The sequence below is a fragment of the Aethina tumida genome, chromosome 2, assembly GCF_024364675.1.
Source record: "Aethina tumida isolate Nest 87 chromosome 2, icAetTumi1.1, whole genome shotgun sequence".
NCBI lineage: Eukaryota > Metazoa > Arthropoda > Insecta > Coleoptera > Nitidulidae > Aethina > Aethina tumida.
This window is the reverse complement of record NC_065436.1, coordinates 21,305,167-21,321,187: the sequence shown is the minus strand read 5'-3', so window position 1 is coordinate 21,321,187 and position 16,021 is coordinate 21,305,167. Positions and strand designations below refer to the sequence as shown.

The 16,021-nt window shown below is 28.3% G+C and overlaps 2 protein-coding genes across 2 annotated transcripts in view; one reads left to right on the top strand and one right to left on the bottom strand.

Annotated features, from left to right (window-relative positions):
* LOC109598827 (gamma-glutamylcyclotransferase) overlaps positions 1-12,907 on the bottom strand; it is a 121,182-nt gene extending 108,275 nt beyond the window's left edge. The window contains exons 1-2 of the mRNA XM_049962626.1: positions 12,755-12,907; positions 11,333-11,378 (exon numbers count right to left, since the gene is read on the bottom strand). The gene's annotated coding sequence lies outside the window, so the exon portion shown is untranslated. The remainder of the gene's footprint in view (positions 1-11,332; positions 11,379-12,754) is intronic.
* The window catches only part of LOC109598821 (uncharacterized), a 186,083-nt gene that overhangs the window by 31,438 nt on the left and 138,624 nt on the right, over positions 1-16,021 (top strand). The gene's annotated exons all lie outside the window — the stretch shown is intronic.

The following is a 16,021-nucleotide window of genomic DNA, read 5'->3' as shown; positions in this document are numbered from 1 at the left end:
GGATGATTTGTAATAAAGCTATGTAGAATGCTCATCAATAGTTAACTGCCATTGAAGAGTACAAGTTTGTCTTATAATCTTGAAAACTAGATTAAGTTAACTTTATACATCTTCATATTCTACACAATAAAATTACTGTTCAGCTCCATAGTGGTTGAAATTGCTGTTGAGGGTAATAAATGTATTTTATATTTTTGAAAGTACTGATGAAAGTTTTTATATTTTCTTAAACTATTCTCTCTTTCAGAAAGAGATTAATTAATTTTAAATAAAATATTTAAATATTTGCATCAGTATCTCGAATTTCACTCACTCTAGAAAGACATATTTGGTAAAACAAATATTTTGCAGTGACAGAACATCTTTAAGGTCTACTACTCCTTGTGGTAGGACAGTCAGAAGTCCAGCAACAATTATTGAATGTTTATCAAACTCCTCATTCTATATCATAAAATTACCCGAAATTAAAGGCGGCTTATACCAAGCAGTCTAAAGCGACCAAGGCTGCTGATCAGCTTCGGGTAGTTGAAGCAATTTGCATTAAATGCAGATTTATAATATGGAAGAAGAGAAATAATTACTTGTGAATGAGGATAACAAGTTTACCTTGTGTTCTGGTATGCTAACTTAACTATCTTCTTAAGTTACTTTTACCGTCATAACTAGTTGCATCTGGCCACCTGGACACCAAAAGAAATGATAATTGAATAAGATAACATCCGCATCCATATTTTGCATTTTAATTACACTAGGAAAAACATTTAGCAAAACAATTATTTTACAACTGGCAATTTAGTTTGAAAGTCAACGTATTTAAATACAGTCTTGCCGTAAACCATTCGTCCAACAGCACCATAAAATTACCATTCACCCTGAAATTACTAAATTATACTTGAATAAAAATTTAGTTAACCAATAATTTTCCACGATTATTAATCAGACTCCGATTATTGGGTGTTTTTCGCTGAGGATGGCCGATAATTTTGATACAAAGTTGCAAGAGTGCCCATTAAAAACATTTATGGTTCCTCATATACGGTCTTATGTACTGCTAAAATTCAATCAGTTTCGATCAGATGGGAAGTATGATCAAATTGATTAAGATTTTATTAGTATAACTTCATAAACGGGGAATTAAGGTCGCTTCATGTCGAGGGTACTTGATTATTCATGGTGTTTTAATGAATTAATACATTCTCGTGTTGCTTTATGAGAATACCAACATTTCGTTGTGTAAGGAATGAACAGGAATAGTGGTACTCTTTGAGCAGAAGGAAAGTGTTCGTTACCGTTGAACTTCGCCGTGTGTGCGATATTTTACTCAAAGAAAGCGTGGCAAGAAAACAAAATGTCACTTCTCATAAATAAACACCATTAGCATAATTTTGTGATAAGGAGTGTAGTGTTGAGCGAAGGAGTGTGTTGAACTCGTCTTTATCCGCATGAACGTACATTATGTACACAACGTTCCCCTTTGTTGCGGATGGTCATAGAAACACTTTGTCTACTACATATATGTGACACAAAAATAAACAATAATGTTATTGTAAAACGGGGTCTCCGACAGCACATATACTCGCTTCGCCCATAAAGAGAACCGAACGAGGTTATTCACTGGATAATGCAAAGAGTTTATGTATCAGTGATGTCAGTAAAATCAGTTGAGTACATAATGGACTGTATATGGAAAACAGTAAAATTTACATTTTACGTGTAAAAAGAGCACTGGAGGTAAAAAACCGTGAGCGTTATGGATATCGCGTTTTTTACAAATGGATACGGAATAGAAATTAATCATTCTGTTTTTGTTTCGCGTTCCCCCGGCTTTAATTGTTACGCTTATTCTATGGGATGAAATTTCAAATTCTAATGAAGGTTTTACACCCGTTACAAATACATTTTTGAATTGACACATACGCGTAACTAATGAATGTGTTAAACTCAACCGGCTTCCCTCGAATAAATTTAATTTTAATTATTGAAGTTAAAGAGCCACTTTGCCAGTTCGCTGTTTGGCTTATGGATTGCTTTCAATTTATAAATATTCAACTCATGTACGTCTTAGTCAGGACAACTTTCAAATCATTTGAGAATTGAAGTTTTACATCTGCCTCGGATATATTCTAAATTGATACGTTGATGCCGTTTCCCACTTGAACAATTTCTCAAAGATAACATTCCTGAGATCCCGGGAGGCTTTTGCATCCTTTCCATTAAACCGAAAATATTCGGTTAAACACATATTAAAGATCCGGGGGCATTTTTTATAAAACACAATAGACCGATAAACGTTTTATGGTCAGGCATGTGGAATTAGCCATTCGTGCATAAATTCCTGTCGAAGCATCGGATAGCGATCTCTTTAAAGAGAGTCCTTATTGCGGCCCGCCATTTTTGCCGGCAATGGTTTATTTTAATTGGAGATATAAATATATGGATGCTATTATAACCGAAGCAGCTCACAACATCTGTTGCTAACTTTAGAACAAGTGCATGTTGTTGGCATACTGCATATTACAGGAGTAAATCATCCACTGCGGTCACCAAACGTGGATGGATGTTTGTTTATGTACCAATTAATCAATGGGAATTATATATTGCCTTCCTCATTATTGTTCTGCCGTATTAGATGTTTAATGAAGCAATATAAAGAACTGCTCCGTGTCTGATCAAGTAAATTGAATGTTATTTACTAGCATGTTAACGGCACCGCTTACCTTGTATGGCAGAAATGATTTGTGGTTTTTGTCAGGGAAAAATTTAATGCGTTACGATGCAACATTGTACTCTGTATTTTTAAAATGGCACTAAGGAAATAATACCAGAATTAAATGATCTGTTCGTCACGTTATTGTAAGATATACGATTTCTTATAGCTGTTTTCAAGTTGTTTGACGTGAGTTATTATCACATTTCAAAGATACGATTATAGAACGCAATAATAAAATTAACCGAAGCATATTGGCATTTATAAGCACTACACGTGGCGTCTCAAATTACTCGATTTTCATTGTTTTAAGTAATTCCAGACCAGATGAAGCTAAGTGACTTAAATGTCCAAAGTTCAATTTCAATCCATTTATCTATACTGTATTCCCTAAAGCCTAATTAAAGTACCTAAGTACTTTCAGAAGAATATTCTAAACTGGCAATCTTTCATCGACGTAGAAATATTTCGTCTAAATATTCGATTATCGAAAAGTGAGTTAAAATACCACCATGACCTATAAAAACCTGGCTCCTCCTAAAATACTAAATTTTGACTTACTTAGGATCACATTCATTGAACCATAGAATTTAATTTATAAGATGGTTCTGCTTATGTTAAACAATCTACAGGGAGAATACTACACAAAAAATGTATTATACACACAGAAAAACATGATAGCAATTCAATTATGATATGACTCCGCCTCAGTTCTTCTGGTGTAAGTCCCTTTATACTGACTTATGTGCAGGGATATATTAACATTTTGCTTCCATAAATGTAATAAATGATTAATAAATACGTTTCAACATAAAAATGATTCTCAACACAAATACAAAATTGTGCCTGATTAGTTAGACCAAGGAATAGATGTTTTACCCGTTCCAATCTTTAGACATCAACCCTATAGGTTAAGAAACGAACGTCAAAAATCTAATCGTATTTATTGATTCAATCTTATATACGTTGTGCAAGACTCAAGTAAAGCAGCTCTTCTAGGGCGGCTCTCCAAACGAAACGAACTAGTTGGTTTTATGTATAAACGGCACTATTTGATCAATGAATGTGCTATCTTGAATTTTCCTAATGGCACCATGTGGAGAAAACTGGCGATATAGATAAGAGTACGACCAAACATAAAATATATGTAGATTAATTCTATGGTACGACTAAAAGTTTAACCTGTATCACCTGAATATAGTCAAGATCACCAACATCAACGTTAAAAAAATTGAGCAAAAATGTAATCAATATAATATGGATTTAAATCCTGTATCCATTGTGCATGCCTCACATAAAACAGCTATTCTAACACGACTCTCCAAATAAGAGGAACTAATTCCTTGCTATTATTATTCATACCTTCGTTTACGAAATATGCTCTATCTAGAAAGAATTTATTCTTCAGTTTTTGTAGTAGACCTTTATCTTACGTATAAATTACACTATTTGATCAATGAACTGATATTGTGCTATATTGGATTCTTCTAAAGTCACCATGTGAAGGAAACTGGCGACATGGATAAACTTATGGTGAGGGCGTCGGGCTTCGATGGCAATCTCATGATCACGACCGGACATAAAATACATGGAAAAATTTAACCTGTGTCACCTGAAGACAGTCAAGCTCACAAAATATCAACATTTAAAAAAACTGAGATCTGGACACTTACGTCAATATTTCTGTATCTAATGTGAAAATACAAATCAACGAGTCTAGAACAATCTGAAGGTATTTGAGTGACCAAGGCATCGATGTCTTGCCCGTTCCAATCTTTAGACATCTATATAAAACATAATTGATGTTTAGATTCGATCATCTATAAAAATAATTTCGAAACAAGATTTTGGTGTAGAAACCAACGACAAAAATCTAATCGTATTTATTGATTTAATCTTATGTACGTTGTGCAATACTCAAGTAAAGCAGCTCTTCTAGGGCGGCTCTCCAAACGAAAGGAACTAGTTGGTTTTATGTATAAACGGCACTATTTGATCAATGAATGTGCTATCTTGAATTTTTCTGACGGCACCATGTGGAGAAAACTGGCGATATAGATAAGAGTATGATCAAACATAAAATACATGTATTGGAGAAAACTGGCGATATAGATAAGAGTATGATCAAACATAAAATACATGTACAATAGATTAATTCTATGGTACGACTAAACGTTTAACCTGTATCATCTGAAGACAGTCAAGATCACCAACATCAACGTTAAAAAAATTGAGCAAAAATCTAATCAATGTAATATGGATTTATGTCCTGTATCCATTGTGCATGACTCACATAAAACAGCTATTCTAACACGACTCTCCAAATAAGAGGAACTAATTCCTTGCTATTATTATTCATACCTTCGTTTAAGAAATATGCTCTATCTAGAAAGAATTTATTCTTCAGTTTTTGTAGTAGACCTTTATCTTACGTATAAATTACACTATTTCATCAATGAACTGATATTGTGCTATATTGAATTCTTCTAAAGTCACCATGTGAAGAAAACTGGCGACATGGATAAACTTATGGTGAGGGCGTCCGGCTTCGATGGCAATCTCATGATCACGACCGCACATACATGGAAAAATTTAACCTGTGTCACCTGAAGACAGTCAAGCTCACAAAATATCAACATTTAAAAAAACTGAGATCTGGACACTTACGTCAATATTTATCTAACTGATGTGGAAATACAAATCAACGAGTCTAAAACAATCTGAAGGTACTTGTTCAAAAATGTTGTGTTGCATCATGGTGCACCAAACACTTGAACTCAAATCCGGTTTCGTTGGTCCGCAGTGTATTAGCGCAATAACCGACGAACGGTTGACGGGTCTCGGGACCATGTGCATGAATTTTCATTTAAAAAACATTCAATTGAACGAATGCAGTCAGAATTTTTAATTAAAGCCCAACAGTGAGGCCGTGTTGCCCGGTCGGAATTGCTGCGGACTGATATTTTCATTAAACTGCAGTTACGGATTTTAAAATGCCGTGACACCATCGTTAATTGGCGCCGAATGCTGAATTAACGTTTTTACCCCCCTTGAATTATTAACGATACAACGTGAAATTGTATAGTTGTCCAAAATTTTACGTACGAAACAGTTCGACGATTAGACAAATTAGGGTACTAAAATTGAGGTCGCAGTTGTCCCGCAAATGAATAATACATTTTATTAACTTTTTTGGAATATCAGGGATTCGGTTTGTGGGTAGAATTTTTATTATTAAATGGGACAAGGCACAAAAAAATTACCATTATCATCCAACATTATATTACTCCGAAGCCATTATGACTTTATTTGGGGCAGATTTTAATCCAAATTTAATTAAATTCGTAACTTATCCGAACCGCTACGCATTGCGTGGCATGCCAGTTTTAATCTAATCCCTTATCTTGTTAATCTAAAACGGAACATTATCCTTTATACCATTTTAAATTAAAAAATAAAATATTGTTAATAAAACCTGAGCACCAGAAGTTATAATTCTGTGTCACGTATGTCGTCGCATTCATTTTACTAAAAGCACGACTGGGTTGGGGATTAACATACATTTGTTTCTTGAAATTAATTATTAACCGGAACAGCGCAATTATTCATGCACCGGCGCATTCACCACTTTTTAAATTCTTTATTTTCCTTCAGTTTTTGTTATATTTTTTGTCACACAAAAACAGTATAAACAAATAGTTTTCACAAATTGAAATTAACACAAATTAACACTCATATAAAGTTCAGTTAACCCCTAATTCGCGTATTACGTAGTTGGCAAGTGAAGAACGTAAACAGGAGTGTTTTTTGTTCGTGGTGGAATTCTAAAACCGCACGGCTCAGCTATACAGAATAAATGGTTGCACGCTTTCCCAGATAATTAATGACGACAATATGCAACCACTAAGACTTCTGGCCGATGCGTTACCACCTCGATGCGAACGTTTTATGCTATCGTTTATTGCATTTCAATATCCATCCAAGTGGATTAGAATCTGAATTGATTATTATCTATTCACTGTTTCGATAACGCAGTTGTAACGAGGAATTTTAGAGGGAACGAGAAATATTCTGCATCTGACATTAAAATTTAAGAGAGAAAAGTAAAATAATAATATCTATAGTCTATTAACATAGACTTTTTTTTGAAAAAAAATTAATATACTAATTTTTGCATGCTTTGGCTAACACAAAAAATTCATTTTTCTAATGAAAATAAACTTTGTGGAAAGATTTTATATTGATTGATAATTTATTAAAATTATATCTGCTATTATTATGAAAATCAAAATAAAATTTTGTTATGAAAGTATTTTTAATCAAATTTGGAGATTATAATATGTATTTTATGGTATTTTAGTAAAAAAATAGTCCATCGTTTATTTTTATATTCTTAAAAATATTTTAATATAAGTTTAGTAGTAATAAAGAAATTATTTTTCTAATAAAATTATAACATGAAATAAAATGTAAATATATATAATAATATAATATATTTTTTATGAAAATTTATAAAGGATATTAAATTAACAGAATGAGTTTTTATTATATGAATAAAGCTTTTTATTTATTGAAATTGAATTATAAATGTATTTTTTTGTTTTCATTTCTACTAATGTATAGTTACATATACAAATATTGAAAACATATGGAACTAGGAATAAAATATGTAAAACCATATTTTTATGAAATTTTTATGAACTATTTAATGGAAGAAGTTTTTTATATAAAAAAATATATTTTCTCATTATCAGACGTAAAATTATTTATACCCTGTGTTATAGAAAATTAAATGGATAAAATAAATTTCCTTTATTTAACTTAAGAAAATTTATTGATGATCTATGTGGAGTAAAATAAATTTAATTTTTATAGCATTTATAAACGTTTCTTCTTCTTTTGGGCCATCCATCATTTATTAAAATCAAATTATAACTGTATTACCTTTTCAATGTTGTCAAAATCAGAATGAAGATATGTTGAAACCAAATGAAAGAAGGAATGCCATTTATATTTTAGTTATTGTTAATTAAAATTATATTTCTGTTATTTTTGTTTAACATATGTTAATATCACTCTTTTAATCTTAAAAAGGAAAAAGAATGATTATTTAGTTCATAAATATGTATAAGCGTTAGATATCATGTATGTCATAAAAAACATAATATGGCTTTTAAACATAAAAAATCATGTTATTTTTATTTGGGGTGAGTAATTTATCATCTATACTTGTATTTTAAACGTATGCAAAAATTGTTTTCATTACTATAATGACTGTAATTTATTTTTGACGAGAAAACAACGATTGTTATCTAATCTATAACAATAATTATTTTTCACATATTCAAGGCATTTCAAACTGATTGACTTTGACTGTGAAGTGAATTGAATTTACCTTTCAAATATCGAAGAAAAGTGAAGCTCTCCAAAAATATATTAGCTAAGATAACATATAACGAATTTCTGGCAAATTTGGAGATATTTAATATTGTAATTTTTGATTAAAACTTATCGATTCTTAATACATTAATTATTTAATTATTAAAAAACAATGTATTTATTTGTTTAATTCTTGTCTGATAAAAATTATAACCACCATTTATATAAATGGATTTGTTTTGCGTAAATATAAATATTAAATATATTTTTGCTATAGAACATCAGAAAATTGATTACAAAAATATTCTGCAACTAATTTTAACCATACATGTAACTGAAGAGAAGAAAAATGAAGATTCTTGTAACAGCTGTTTTTATTCAGTCTGATAAAGGTATATATATATAACCAAGATTTTTATTATTTTTTTAAAAATATATTATAACTATTTATTTTAATGTATTACAGATAATATGTTTATTAAAAAATTCTTTGAGTATGACATTAAATAAAATTCTTTTATAATTTTTCTATCCATTTTTATCCCAAAAGGTTCGTGTCTGGGTTATGTTCTGTCTAATACATATAAATATATAGTTTATCCAATTGATTATTATTAAAGTGTCCAAAATTGTACAAAAACTATAATAGTCAATATTTTAATTCTGTCAATTATATTTTAAATTTCAAAACCAACATTTGTGGTGTTCGAACAAATATTGCTTTTAAAATAAATCCGTATTTATGTATAATATTACCAAATAAAATTTTACACTACAGCTAATTTTTGAATTTAGTTAGTATATGTCATTTGGTGGAAAACACATTTTTAATTTTAGGAGTTTTAACATAACAAAATGAACAGAATATATTTTCAAAGCTAAATAAAAGTAAATATGTTTTTTACAATACATTTTTAACGAATAAAGGTAAAAATATATAAATAAATTACTTTATTAATATAAATTTGTTTTAATTCAGAAAACTGAATTGACATGTTTCCTCGAAATCTGTTAGTTAGATTCTGAGCCTGTACTGAACTAAAATCTTTTACAAGAAAATTTCTAAAGGAACCCTGAGAAAAATCTCAAAACAATTTCCATACTCATTTTATTAAACCACACAATGCCGAACTCTCAAATACATTAATATAAAAAATGACACTTAAAAATGAATTTCATTGTCTGGTTTCGACATTGTCCCCATAAAATGCATAATAACAAAAACCATCCGACCGAGGTTAGTTTTCTATTCGTTTCGTCGCGTTCAGTACGACGATGATTCGTCACAGACGTTGTCTATTTTGCAATTTGGAAAGTAGGTGCATTGGGACGGCACCGAAGAGTAAAAAAAATTATAGAAAGGTCACACAGACCTCGTTACCAGAGGTGCAGTTTGCCTATTTAGTCAGTCGCGTGGAACTTAACTGCATTAAAACAGTTACATGTGTGTATGGTTGGTTTGTAATATTCCACGAATTGTTCCACTGAAATAATTTTATAATAAGGTTAATTAGCAAATAATGCTGTTTATTCATCTAGAATAAAATTCATAAGTCGGTGCATGCGTGGTGTTAATTAAAAAAGTTTATGGAGTACCGGAGTGTAACGGCGAAATAATAAAACGTCGACCCTCAATGCCAATATTTATCTTCGGAAAATCTGTAAAATTATGAATATTAAAATACATTTCATTGGCTTAAATTTACAATTAACAGACGTTTTTAATGAGGTAATACGTAACGCAGAAGTGCAATTATAGATAAAGAAGTTAATTGAAACAATCATCATGCATCAAACATACAAGAATTTATATGCTAATTATTTTATGATAATGATAATATAAAACGAATTGAAAGTCGCATATCTATAAACACAATTTATCTCATATCTACAGTTGATTTAGACTTTTTTTACTTCATTCCATCCATCATATATAAAATAGTTTGATTTAGAAATAGATTTTAAGTATATTTAAAAACAACAACACAAATAAATTCAACTGTGGTTTCCAGTCCAATCAATAGAAACAAGTGAAAAATTTTAATGGATTTTATTGGGTTTTTCCAGTTTTCATGAATTATTTTAATGTAAATGTTTCATATGAATGATTTGAGCTTATAAATATGATGTGTCTCAAATCAACATTATTATTATTATTATGTAATTAATTTGCACACTAACCTAATATAAATTCCCAATTAAACTTACTAGAAATTTCACAACACAAGGTTCATAATTTTAGTAAAATTCGTTAAAATTAGACAACTCAGTTAAAGGAAACTTATAACATCACAGTTTTAATACAATAAAAAAATCAAGAAATTCGATGAATTCAAAATACGACACATATTTCATCTGTATAAATTATTCACATTTGCTTTGAAGTACACTTATGAAAAATACAATTTTAAATATATTTAACTAAATCAAATTTATTTAAAATTTATATTTGACAATTTTACTATTTAATTAAATATTTTGTCACATCAATAATATTAAGTAATATTATGTTGTATAATTAATTCTCTCACTAATGAAGCGCTCAAATAAAACACATCCGAAATTTCATAAAACCGAAGAAAAACCTTTAGTTGCTTGGAACTTTCACAAATCAGTCAAGGGAAACATAAAACACTATAGATAGTTTATAATTTGTCCATAATTAATCGTGGACAAATTTTGTATAATTATAATATTTTAATAATTCATTATTATTTTATTTTAATTTTAATCTAACGAAACTTCCAGAATTTTGTAAATTCCTGTATTAAAATCATATAAAAATATTTAAACTTTTAATTTATTTTTTAATCAAATTATGGTACATTAAATCAATATCGACCATTAGAAATTCACAGACAACCTAAAAAAATGTTCTAGTGAAATTAGGATAAAAAGTAAATGTTGTTTAATACAATAATAAAAATATTGATTTGAGAAACATCAATATTATTATTAGTTATTTTTTTATGTAATTAATAAGAGTCTCAATAAAACCTCTCAAACTTCACAAATCAATCAGATGAAACCTAAAACAGTGTATAATTATAATATATAAATGTACCGATATTATATTAAATATAAAACTTTTGTTTTTAATCAAATTTGTAGACAAATTTATATGTTCTAATGAAACATTTTAGCAGGCTTTTATAATTATGTTATATATTTTGTATAATTATAATAATTCATTAAATATAAATTTTAATTTTTAAACTAAAAAAGGTATGTTCCAATAAAACTTACCAGAATTTTTGCAGAATTCAAACTTCAGGAATCATTCAGATGAAACCTAAAACACCATTGTCGTTAATTACTCATGGAAAATATGATATAATATAAAATATAAAATATTTAAACATTTCGATAAAAAAATAAATAAATATAAATTCTAGTTTTTAATCAAATGATATATTATTAAATTAGTATCAACCATTACTAATTTATAGATAACCACATGAAATATTTACACAATGAATACAATAAAAAAATTTTTTTAAACAGTCGAAGAAAATCCCCGGACGCTTATGTTCTCTTTCGAAATTTGTTACTGTGCTAAAAATGTTTCGAAGTACACTTATGAACAATATGCTTTTAAATATATTTAACTAAATTAACTATACAAATTTATTTAAAATTTTTATTTAAAGAAATATCATATTTGGCATTTTTATTGTTTCCATATCTAATGCATAGCAGTTGGCTATAAAAAATATAAAATTAATAATATTCACTAAGCATTTAGAGAAAACATAAAAACACTATAGATGGTTCATTGCCGTTAATTAATAATGCAAACATTTTGTTTAATTATAATATTTTAATATTTCATTATTAAATTAAACATAAATTTTGAATTTTAATAAAATTATAGTACTTATATTAAATCAGTATCTGTCATTATAAATTGACAGCCAACTCTGAGTAAATATTCAAATTATACTTTGAAATTTTTTAGAGATTTTTGTAAAACTCAACGTTAAAATCACACAACTCAAACAAGAATAAGCATATAACATTACACGAAGTATATTTATAAATATCATTTTTGGAATTTTTATTGTCGCCATATTTAATAAATATCAGTTGACTATAATAAATGTGAACTCAATAATATTCATAAATCAGGTAACATAAAACACCATATTTGGTACATGCCGTTAATTAATAGTGGAAAAATTTTGTTTAATTATAATATTTAAATATTTCGTTATTGAATTAAATGTAAATTTTCGTTTTTAATCAAATTAGAGTATTTATACTAAATCAGTATCGGCCATTACAAATTCACAGCCAACTCTAAATAAATGTTAAAATTCATATAAGAGGAAATATATAACATTACATAAGTATTCATACAATGAACCCAATAAAAATTCCATGAAAGTCGATGGAAAACCGAAGAAATAATTCGGACGCGTCTGTTCTGACTCAAAATTCTGTGCCATGCTAAAACTGCATTTGGTCACTGCCCACTCATAATGCAGAATATTGACTGTTGTAATTCATTTTAACCGACATATATTTCATTTATTTAATTTATTTGCGCCTGTTTTGATTACAATTATAAAAGATATATTTAATTAATTCAAATAATAGTGTATTAAAATAGTAACGGCCATTACAAATTCAAAGCCTACTCTAAAAATATGTCCCAATAAAACTTACCCGAAAATTTGGCTCAATTTCGTCAAATCCTGCGTTATAATCACACAAGTCGGTTAGGGGAAACTCAAAACATCACACGACGCATTTATACGATTAATTCAATAACAAAAACCATGAAAAACAATGAAAAATTGAAGGCAAACTGTGGACGCGTCTGTTCTCCTTCAAAATTCGTTGCTAAAATTGCACTACGAATATAGTTGGTGAAGCATTTGTCAGGGCGACAACTAAAAATATCAAAATATTATATATAATGATAAAATATTTAAATTATAAAGAAATTTTATGTTAATTTGATTTAATTTACCAACCTTAAATGTAACACAATTTTTATTAATATAGTTGTAAGTAAATGTAAATAAATTAAAAAAGGTTACACGTGCACGTACCGTTTCCAGGAATAACAAGGACCTGAGCATTTTACATTTTTATTGGTCGACGGCGAACCAGCGAATTACTGCAGTTTTAACGGTTTTCGATTAGAAGAACAATTCTCAATAAAATTTTTATTTTGTTTACGTCAAATTTTGTAAATGTGCCGTGTAGTGTTCTACGTTTTCCTTCTGTGATTTGTGAAATTTCGGGTATGTATTGGTTAATTACATTTTGAGACACATCGGTATTTTTACTAATTTATTGAACAAGACTTATGCTTTATAAGATAATTTAAATATAACCCGAGTATAGTCAGTATTTGTTATGTGTCAACTGAATAAACATAAAATAAGATATTTTTCTAAAAATGTTAAATTAATTTGGACTAATTGATGTAGTTAAAAATAATTTTGTAGTAAAAATTATATTTTTTGTGTGTACGCTTGAAAGTAAATGGAATAGACAAAACATATGTCTTTTCCAGGAATCACAACAATCAATATTGTGCGTAGACCAATCAGAGTCCACGATGACCAAATGCAGTTTTAGCGTAGCAACTAATTTTAAACTAGAACAGAGGCGTTCGGTGTTTCTTAGGATTTCTTTCGATTTTTATAGATTATCATAAACACTACTTCTAATGATATATGTTTCCATTTAACTGAGTTGTGTGACTTTAATGCAAGATTTTACACAATTGTGTCAAATATTCTGGTAAGTTTTATTGGGACATATTTAGTTGGTTATGAATTTAATTATTTAATATATTATAATTTGATTAAAAACTAAAATTTATATTTAATTTAAGAAATGGATATTATGAATACAAAAAATATTTCTATAATTAATTAATTCTATAATTAAAAATTTCGAGTATGTATATTTAATTGGAAATCTTATTAGATTAACAATATTGATGTGTTCCAAATCAATTTTACTATTCTTATCGTGCGTTTACTTTTCCTATTTTAAACATGAAACTAATTAATGTAGATACTTAAATGTGAATTTATTATTTATCATAATTACTTTAAATATTAACTAATTTAAATTAAATACAAATAAATTAAAGGTACGTGCATGTACCGTTTCCAGGAATAACAAGAACCTAAGCGTTCTGCATTTCTATTGGTCGGTGGCAAAATAGCGAATTATTGCATTTAACGGTTTTTGAATTGAAGATGCATCCGCCGATTTTACTCCGCTTTTCGACAATTTATTTATCGTGTTAACATTGTAAATGTGGCGAATGGTGGACTCTGTTTCCGCTGATTGATTTGTAAAATGTCAGGTATGTTTTATTAGTATTCTTTATTAGGTTTAGTTGGGGATTAATTATATTAATCACCGCTATTGTGCCGAAACATTAACTTATTTCTATAGTTGGCTATGCATTTGTGATGGCGTCCATTAAAAATGCCTAACATGACATTTGATTAAATAATAAATTGTATTTTTGTATTAGAAAACGAATTTTGAACGAGAACTTTGATTTTTGATTGATTGTCATGGATTTTTTATTGAATTCATTGTACAAATACTTCGTATAACGTTATCTGCCAAATTTTTTGGTAATTTATTTGGGACATTTATACAATGATTTATTTAATTAGAAATTATATATGATATTTTATATGTCTTATATTTTATATTTTAAATCGAAGATTTTTATTAATTAATCCAAATAAATTAAAGAAGTCGCACGTGCATGTATCGTTTCCAGGAATAACAAGGGTGCATTTCTATTGGTTGGTGGCAAACAAGCGAATTATTGCAGTTTTAACGGTTTTTGAAATGAAGATGCATCCGTCGATTTTACTCCGCTTTTCGACAATTTATTTATTTATAACGTTGTAAAAGTGACGAGTGATGGCCTCTGTTTCCACCAACTAATTTCTAATATTTCAGGTGCGTTTTATTAGTATTGTTTATTAGTTTCAGTTGGGAATTAATTACAATAATTACCGTTATTATACCAAAACATCAACTTATTTCTATAGTTGGCTATGCATTTGTAATGGCGACCTTTAAAAAAGCCAAAAATGATATTTAATTAAATAATAAATTGTATTTTGTATTAGAAAACGTATTTTGATCGAGAACTTCAGTTTTTCTTCGACTTTCCATTGATTTTCTTGGATTTTTTATATTGTACAAATACAATAAATGTTATAAGTTTCATCTAATTTAATTATGTGATTTTAACAATTTTCTGGTAATTTATTTGGGACATTTATACAATGTTGGCTATACTGATATGCTGGGTACTGGCCGATTCTAATTTAACCTACTATATTTTGATTTAAAACTAAAATTAATATTTAATTTAATAATGAAATAATTATGTATAATAATTATACAAAATTTTTCTACGATTAATTAACGGTGGTGTGTTTCCTGTTTCCCCTGACTGATTTGTGAATCTTGACGTGTTTTATTGGAACTCTTCATTAGGTTAGTGTGAGAATTAATTATCCAATATAATAGTACATAATAATATTGATATGCCTCAAATCAATTATTGTACTAAGCAACATTTAATTTGTTTTCCATTTAAATCTACTTCAATAAATAAAATTAAAAGTCTGAACACATATAATATATTTTTATAGTTGGCTATGCATTAGATATGGTGACAATTAGAAATGCCATCGACATCCGAAACTTTTATTTAGATGTCCATTAAATTTTACCGATTTCTTTTATTGCATTCATTGTGTAAATATTTAGTGTGTTCTTTTAAACTGAATTGTGCAATTTTAAGATAGGAATTTAAAAAAAAAAAAGCAGAAATTCTGATAGTTTCACTGAACCATATTTTTTTAGATTGTCTGTGAATTTGTAATGAACGATTCTGATTTAATATTCCATAACTTAATTAAAAATTAAATT